General features: G+C 39.4%; 1 long non-coding RNA gene across 1 annotated transcript; it reads left to right on the top strand.

Moving 5' to 3' along the window:
* The first annotated feature begins 262 nt into the window (after positions 1-262).
* Positions 263-7,207, top strand: LOC103884267. The gene is made up of 2 exons (XR_646797.4): positions 263-3,629; positions 6,210-7,207. It is a non-coding gene; the product is annotated as an uncharacterized LOC103884267 (long non-coding RNA).
* The last annotated feature ends 1,741 nt before the right edge of the window (positions 7,208-8,948 follow it).

Below are 8,948 nucleotides of genomic sequence, written 5' to 3'. Positions count from 1 at the left end.
TTTTTGAGTCGAAGTCTCGCTCTGTCGCCCAGGCTGGAGTGCAGTGGCATGATCTCAGCTCACTGCAAGCTCCCCCTCCCAGGTTCACGCCATTCTCTTGCCTCAACCTCCCAAGTAGCTAGGACTACAGGTACCCGCCACCACGACCGGGTAATTTTTTGTATTTTTAGTAGAGACGGGGTTTCGCTGTGTTAGCCAGGATGGTCTCGATCTCCTGATCTCGTGATCTGCCCACCTCGGCCTCCCAAAGTGTTGGGATTACAGGCGTGAGCCACTGCGCTTGGCTGTACTTTTTTAATTAATGAATTTAAGATGTTTATCATGGTTGTTTTACATTTTCTATGTGATATTTTGAAAGTCTGTGGCTCTTATCCTTGTCCTGATACTCATTTTGTCTCCTCAGAGATTGGGGTTTTTCCTTGCTTTTAGCTAGTCTTGTACTTGTAGTTGAACTGTGGACATGATGTATTGCATGATAAGAACTGAGATAAAAAGACTTTTAGTGTGAGGTTTTACGTTGATATTGCTAGGGACTAGGCTATGTTTAATATTTACAGTATATTTACATGTAAAAAGCTTCAGTTTTCTTCAGTGTCCCTATTTATCTTTGTTTGTTTTTCCTGTTGTCTTCGGATTGCCCTAAGAACACCTAAATCGAGTCCGTGTCTTGCAGTGCTTTCCATAGTAATAATCTACTGTTATTACACTGAAGTTATGTTGATGTGGTGGTAAGGACTGAGGGAAGAAAAGCATTCTATAATCTTATAATTAAAACTTTAACTTTTTGTTGGACTGAATTTCTGAGTTGTGACATTCAGAAGAGTTTCTTAGCCTTTCCCCACCGCCCCCCTTAGTGTGAGTCAGGAAAGCTAGAGAAGGATGGAGTTGACTAATTGCCTTTCCTCCAGGTAGGCAAGGCCCTGGTAAAACTAGGTTTTCTTGAAGAGCAAGACTTTGTTACGATGAATGTTCTGGGTGTATTTGAAATGGCTACATTTTTCTCACCCTAATTGAAACTGGAGGGAATGTCTTTTGGATCTTGAGAACCTTATTAATATCTGGAGGCAAAGTCCATTAAAATGTGCATCGAGGGCCAGGATCTTAGGCTGCAGCTTCTAGTAGCTTCTCAACTTCAGTGTAGGCCACAGCCTTCAGCAGTTATTCACAATTGCCTTTTAAGTGTTCCCACTACTTTCTGGCTCCAGTAGCTTCTGTTATAGGTTAGGTGGTTTGGGGCTGTGATTTTCTATATTCTCCTGTCTCTCCAGTTTTTGTTATGGCACTTTACTCTGTCACCTTAATCCTCTGATGGCTCTCAGAAAAGTTGTTGATTTTTAGTTTGTTCGGCTTTTTTCTTATTGTAAGAACAAAAGTGATGACTTCCGAGCTCTCTGGTTGGAGTTAAAACCAGAAATCTTGCCTTTGTTTTTTAAGAACATTTTCACTAGATATAAAATTCCAGGTTGACAGTTTTTTCTCTCAGTACTTGAAAGCTACTGCTTTACTATCCTCATGCTTGGATTGTTTCTCAAGAGAAATATGCTCTTTCTTATCTTAGAACATATAAGAAGAAATAAAACAAGTGAGGGTTGGAGAAGAGGAAGAAAAGGCTTCGAAAACACAGGAAACGTTTATTAAAAGATGAATTACCACATCTGGAACAACGAATAGGGAATAATATGCCATTCTGAGAAGGGATACTCTGGCAGACCAGCTGCTAAGCTTGTGATGGTTTTGTCACCCTAGATAAATTTTAGATGCTCAGAACTGAGAAAGAAGTGAGATTTCAACACTGCCATGACTTTGTGGATGAGCAGTGGGAATCATTTTTACTTGGGGAGGTAGAACACTTTTCCAACAAAGTGGTAGGAAATGTATAATAAAAAAGTGTTCAGCTTTAGAAGCAGTCTTAATAAACCAAGCATTCAGGCCCCAAGTTCGAGAACATGGCATGAGAAATGGCAGAATGTCAGAAGTATTAAAAACTCTTGTCTTCCCTAAGATTGGAAATATTGCATTTCATAAATCAAGCATAAACCAAATAAGTATTAAGCACAGTTGAAAGTTGGGAAGTAAGTACAGTATGTCACAAATTTTAGAATACTATTTTTCTTTTATTCTTTAAATGGTATTTCAATAATTTACCTCTAAATGAATTTCCTCAATTTTACGGTTCAGTCTCTGAGCTTTAAAACAAACACATAGTATAGTTATTTACTTATTAGAAAGCAATGTCAAAGTGTAGAACTTGTTTAAGTCTCACCATAATTGGTCATTTTATTAAGGAGTAAATGCACATAGTTGAATGCACTCATGATATGATTAGTTTGTTAGAACATTTTTCTTGATGGGAAGGAAAGTTTCACATAGTTCCTACTTTGGCCTCTAAAATCTTAAGCACTAATAACACAGAAAACTGACACAGAAAACCTAAACATTTTGGAAGTATAAGTACATTACACAAGTGTATAATCTAAAAGCAGAATATTATATGTCTTGTTGCATGAAGGTATCAAAGTGTAAAATAAGTAGCAGAATATTGCATATAAGACAAGAGAAAAATGTATGTGAGTGCTTAGATGGGGTATGAAAATCATGATTCTATTTATGGGCAGTTTTATTCATTTATTGTCAAAGTTTCTGACAATCTAGTGTATACTACACACATTTCACAAGAATAGCAAGTCAAGATGTATGCTTTTGACATTCTCGAGGAATAGATAGACTGGTTAACAGGCAATTAAATACACCAGGCCATGTTCTCTAATAGGAATAGTTATTGATTATTTGGAAGGGTCATAAGAAACTTTGTATAAATGAGGCAGGAAAAAAGATCATCTAATTAAGAATAGAAGTATAAGTGAATAATTAGAGCATCTTGATCTGTTTTCTGTTGCTCTCACAGAATACCTGAGACTAGATAATGTATAAAGAAAAGAAGTTTACTTTGCTCATGGTTTTGGAGCTGTGAAGTCCAACAGCATGGTGGCAGCTTTTGGTGAGGGCTTTTGTACCACATTATAATGAGGCAGAATAGCAGAAAAGGAAGTGGAAGTTGCAAAAGGGGCAAAACAGACGGGTGACCTTACTTTATAATAAGCTACTTTTTCAGTAGCTGATTCAGTCTCATGAGAGCAAGAGCAAGGTCTCAGTCACTCCCATGAGAATTAGCCAAGTGCTGCCAGAGCAGCATTAATTTCTCTGACTGACTTACCTCTTAAAGGCCCAATCTCCCAACACTGCCACATTTGGAACTGAAATTCCAACCCATGAATTCTGGGGGACTCACTCAAAGTACAGCAAACAGCAAGCTCAGCTCCCCATCCCAGTATTAGCATATTGAAGGTAGATGGTTTTAGAAAGACTGTCCAGTGTTTCCTAAAGTCCAGTTGATGGTGGTGGCTGCTGCCATCATAATGGCTGCGGCAGGGAGGAGGGGCTGGGGCCGCACACTTCATGGAGCCAATGAGAGCCCCGCCCTTTCAGAGTTGGGGCCGGAGCTTCCCTAGGGACAAGACCTGGGTGTCTCTGCAGTCTGTACCCTCGGGGGCCCCAGGAAGGACCCCCTTCCCCACACCCTGCAGGCTCAGGGGGGTCTGCTGCCGCTGACTGGCCTCTCTCTGCTCCAGGTGACTGCTTTGATCTTTCAGAGGGGGTTGGGGCCTAGCCCCAGGGGCTATAAATGGCAGCGGGAGGCAGATTGATTCCTAGGTGCAGGGGGGTGGGCCCCCAGTAAGGCCCCATCTTCAGGTTAAGGAGGGTCTGAAGGCTGGGGGATGGGCTGACAGTCCTGCAGACAACGATAGTGACTTATGATGCCTCTTCCTGACTGCCCATGACCACCCATGGAGCAATTGGCACACACTTCATCCTCTCTGAGGTCCGTAAAAACCCTGGGCTCAGTCAGAGCATGGCAGAGAACAGCCAGAGGACGTTAAGGGTGGAGAGAGCACCCTCTCTGTTGAGAGCTGCAGAGAAGCCCTGCTGGCAGAGCGGAGCTACTCTCTCCAGGCCTCCTGTCCCTGAGAGCTGCACACCTCAGAGTGACCAGTTGCAGAAAGGAGTTACCCACTTCAGGGCCTCCTCTCTGCTGAGAATGGAACACCTGATGGATGACCTGCCTACAGAGAGAGCTACCCACTGTGGGTCTCCTCTTAGTTGTTGTAACACTCAATAAAGCTCATCTTCATCTTGTTCATCCTTCACTTGTCTGCCTACCTCATTCTTCCTGGATGCAAGACAAGAACTTGGACAAAGGCACTGTGGCCATAGAGGTTTCCAGCCAGAACATCAACACCCCAAAGATCCCATAACACAGTCATTATCAGACCACCTTCTCCAATATGGTCATGTCCTATACCAACTGTGCCATTACTTGATTTTCTTTACTCTAATTTACTCTTTTGTTCAAATAACTTTATATCAAAAGGAAAGGTTTCTGTTAGTAGTGTAATGTCAGCTACATAGAAAGTAACCATATAAAAGATGCAATGAAAACACGACAATTATTTAGGTATGGTTGTCTGAAAAAGTTTGAGCACAGTAAGATATGAAAGCATTCAAGAATATTAAAGATGGGTAGCACTAAACTGAGAATTTCTCTTGGACAGAAGGACAGAAAGAAAATTGAGATTATATTTTTTATTTGATTTGAGTTTTATGTGCCACAAACTAAATCTATTCCCTATGTCTGTGAAAACCATATGCCACACATGCCTTCTGCACTTTGGGAAAGGCTGGGCTGTATGCAACAAATAGAAAGAAGGAGTAAGGGGAATACTAGAGCTAAAAGCAGGAGAAGGTGTGAGAAAGTTCTTTTTTCTTTCAGTAAAAATGTATTATTGAAAAAACAAAAGACAACCTCAGTGTGTCAGGATCTATCTAATTATTATTAATTTTCATGTTACGTTATAACCCTTCCACTCTTAGATCCGATGTTGTTATATTAATATTAAAGTCCAGCTCCATGTAAATCCCAGACAGTAGCTTTACCTTCTTAAGAGGTTTACATATGAGAAATACTCTGCTGAGTATAACTGAGTTTAGTGGATATACTTTTACCAGGATCTCTTTCAATAAAGAATGAATTAATAAAAGTGATGTTATGGGAGCAAACTGGAATCTCTAATTTATAACAAGTGAGTCTCAATCACAGACTTGTAGTCTTTCATTGTTTTCAGTAACACATCAGTTGGGATTCACCTCCCAAATGACTAAAAAGAAGTGTGTCCCTGCTGGGAGATGTGTGGGAGAACTGCAGCTTCCATGGCACAAAGCAAATCTATTTTTGTTTTCTTACTGATTTATAAGGGTTTAGGGATCACTATCATTTTCCCTGATTTTTCTCTTTTCCAGTTTAAATACCCTCAGATATGTCAATACGTGATTTGAAATTGGTTTTCATTACCCTTCTTACTCGGGTTGCCCTCATCTGAGTGGACCTCGTTTTCCTGGTATCTCTCATTGTGTGTAGTCTCAAGGATAAATCCTAGTACTACAGCTATGCTATGTCCAGTGAAGAATATGGAATAGCTTCTCCTTCTTGTGAGTTCCACTCTCTGCTTCAGTTTCTGCTGATTCAGGTTCATTGTGATTGTTTTAACTGCTGGCTACTGTGGTTAAGATTCATTGTGATTACTTTATCTGCTACATTTTATTATTGGCTTTTTTATATAGAATTCATGTTCAATGAAAACCTCAAATCTTTTATTTTCCATGTGAATTGCTTATTATTATTTTTAAATATATGCATAATCTTGGCTTTGTCTCTGCTGGAATTTCCAAACAAGGAAATTGTCTGGGTTGAAATCTAGTTCTTATATTAACTAGCTGTTTGACCTTAGATAAATAGCTTCTCCATACTTTTTCTTCCTTACTTTTAAAGTAGTGAAAATAATAGTGCCTACTTTGTAGGATTGTTTTGAGAATGTGAATTAATATATGTAGCACAATTAGAACAGAACCTGGCATATGACAATGTCGTATAAGTGTGACATTATTTTGGTATGAGACCTGGGTGTTCGTCTTCCCCTAACTTCAATAGAATACTTCATGGAGCATCTTATAAGTTAATCTCTCCTTTTAGTATGCCAGGAAAGCAACATGAATAAAACAGGTAATTAAAAAGTAGTATTTCTAAAATTCAAATTCATGTATATTTATTACTTATAAGCTTATTTCCCTTTTTTCATCCTATCTACCATTAAAAGTAAGTTTTCAGGTTTTGGTCTTCCAGAGAAAAAGGAAAATATAACAAGGCAAAAGTCACTGCAAGACAGTAGGAGAAAAAGAAAAGCTGGTTCTTCTAGTCTGGTGATTTGTGGGGAGGAGAAGGAAGAGTGAGTGAAAGAAAGATCTCTTGACCTCCCTCACCGAGGGGAAGAGACATCATAAACAAAGAAAGATAAAAGGCACAGAGCTTTGATGAGTTCTTCTTTTATAGTCTGTACAGAAGTTCTGTGTTGTACGGCTCCTCTCCAACATGGAGAAGTGAAATTGAAGAACGATGGTATAAGCTAAGCCCAAGTTAACATTTCAGAGCTGCATGACCCTGAGCTCCTGAGTGGAAAGGGCCTGACAAGTGTGTAGGGGGGTAATTGAGCAGAGGATGATAAGACAATTGATGGACTGGTTGGAAAACTTAACAGGGAGAAGTGCTCTGACAGCAGTGATGTGGCTCCATAACTGAGGGCAACAGAGCAGCACTGACATCGGGGATAGTCTGCTTGTCACAGTCTGCTCTCTGGAGGCATCCACAGAACCAGATAACTGAGGTGAGGCTAAGACCTCTGGCCATGCCAAACAAATGGACCACAGGAGCCTCTGAGGCAGACAGCAGCAATATCTATCAGTAGGAAACCCAGAGACTGGACCAGAAGTACATCTCAAAAGGCATTGCATAGCACTCACCCAGAAACCAGCTGCCCTGCTGAGGAAAGCACACCAAAAAGAGACAGAAGCCAGGTAGAACAGCTCTACCAATACAAAAAGGCTAAAAACTTTCTCCTCCTTTCAGCTGCCATCTTGGTAAGGAGGCAATAGCAAAAAGAATGTCTTCAAGAAATATTTACAGCACAGAGACTGACCTATATAGAAAGAAGAGGGATATATTCACAATTAGTAGGTTAGGTCAACCTCTATACCTCTGTTGGGTGAGGATACTTGAGGAAGATGATCATAGAAAAATAAAGATGTGTCCATTCATTCATTTATTCACTCTTTAGCCTTTGTATAATAGTTTGGTAAATTTGAAATGCTCTGGTGCAGGCTTGTATGTAGCCTTTGGAATATACATATATATATTGCAGATAAAAATAGCAGTACCCTTTTACATTTCTCTGAGGATATCCAGATAGTTTTGTCTATTAGCCACTAATTGGAAAACAAGCCTGCTCTAAGATAAGAGTCAGTGAAGCCTTGTGAAGGGAAGCTAAGATAAAGGTGCTTGGTGTGCTGCCTTGCATTGCATGAATTGGATTTTCACCTCTTTAGAGAAGAGGAGAGGCAAAGTAAGGTGGCAGTTCACAAAGAAGACCTAAAAATTGGGGTTCTTTGCTCAGCAAATAAGAGTGGAGTAGATTCTGAAGAACCAAGGTAAGTTGGGAATGGAGACGAGGGTGTGTTTGACATCAGAAACCAAGACCGGTGACCCCCATACAGCAGGAAGTAGGGTCCACAGGGCTGGACTGGTAGGAGACTACAGAACACAAGGAACCATTTGGTTCTCTGGGTGCCTGGTGTGAGCCTGGGATATGGAAATGTACCAGAAAGAATGCTTTTTTTTAGGGATATTTTGAATTTTGTGAGTAATCTACAAAATTTAATATTTGTACATTCTATTCTATTGATTAAACCCCCATGATAAACTTGTGGTTCGTGTGCTTGCAAGCAGAGAGCTCCAAGATAACCTGGCAGATTTTGTTTTCCCAGCTCAACTTGGTCATGCAAATTGAAATGTAAAAATCTCTTTTGAAAAGCAACACATTTAAAATGTCCATACCCTTAGAAAATAGTTTCAATTCAAAATATTAAACCGTTGATATGTCATTACCACTGAGCAGCCCAAACGAATCCTGACAGATGCACCCTTTGAATCCATAAGAGCTAAATATTAGACTGCCTAGGACCCATGAGTCTACTTTTTGAAATCTACCTTAGGATTACAATACAAATTGAGATGAAAGATGATAATATCTAGGTTATAACAGTATTAATAATACAGAAAGTGGAAACAATCTATTAGGTCATATATACATATCCACTATTTACATATACATACTTTATATATTTGCATGTTAATATTTGTGTGTATACATACATATGTATGTATATGTACATTTATGCATATTTGAAAATGTATATCCATTTTCACATACAGGCATATAACATCTATATGTATGTATGTGGTATTTTTGTGTGTATCTATATCCATCTCTATGTTGCATGTATGGGCACATAGATAGAGGCCAGAAAAAAAGACATCAAAATGTTAATAATAAACTGGAATTATGACTAATTTTTGTTTCTGCTATACTTGTCTTTTTAAAATCTAAATTAAAATATTAAGCAAGCAATAACTTTATAATATAAACAGTAACAACAAAGGTGATTTCTTAAACACAGCATATCATGGTAGAGGCTTTTTTCAATTCACAGCTGTATCAACAGTGTAAATGTAAGAAACAAATACACCAGCAAACTCAGGTCCAAAACTGAACCATTCATAGTGAGCAGCAGAGCCTGGAATATGTCTCAACCTTTTACCTCCTAACCCAAAGCACATCATTGTGTTGCTAAAGTCAAGACATTATGAATATCAAGGAGTGAAGCAGTGAGGTCTAGGAGCCATAAATAGAAAGGGAAAAGAGAACAATTACCGAGAGCTCTGACTGTGTGCTCTCACCGCATTGCACAGGGGAGTTCCCATTTGCCAACTGTTCTATCCTCAC

The sequence above is a fragment of the Papio anubis genome, chromosome 3, assembly GCF_008728515.1.
Source record: "Papio anubis isolate 15944 chromosome 3, Panubis1.0, whole genome shotgun sequence".
NCBI classification, from domain to species: domain Eukaryota; kingdom Metazoa; phylum Chordata; class Mammalia; order Primates; family Cercopithecidae; genus Papio; species Papio anubis.
Note: the sequence above shows the minus strand (reverse complement) of the source record. Positions and strands in the feature narration are given on the sequence as shown.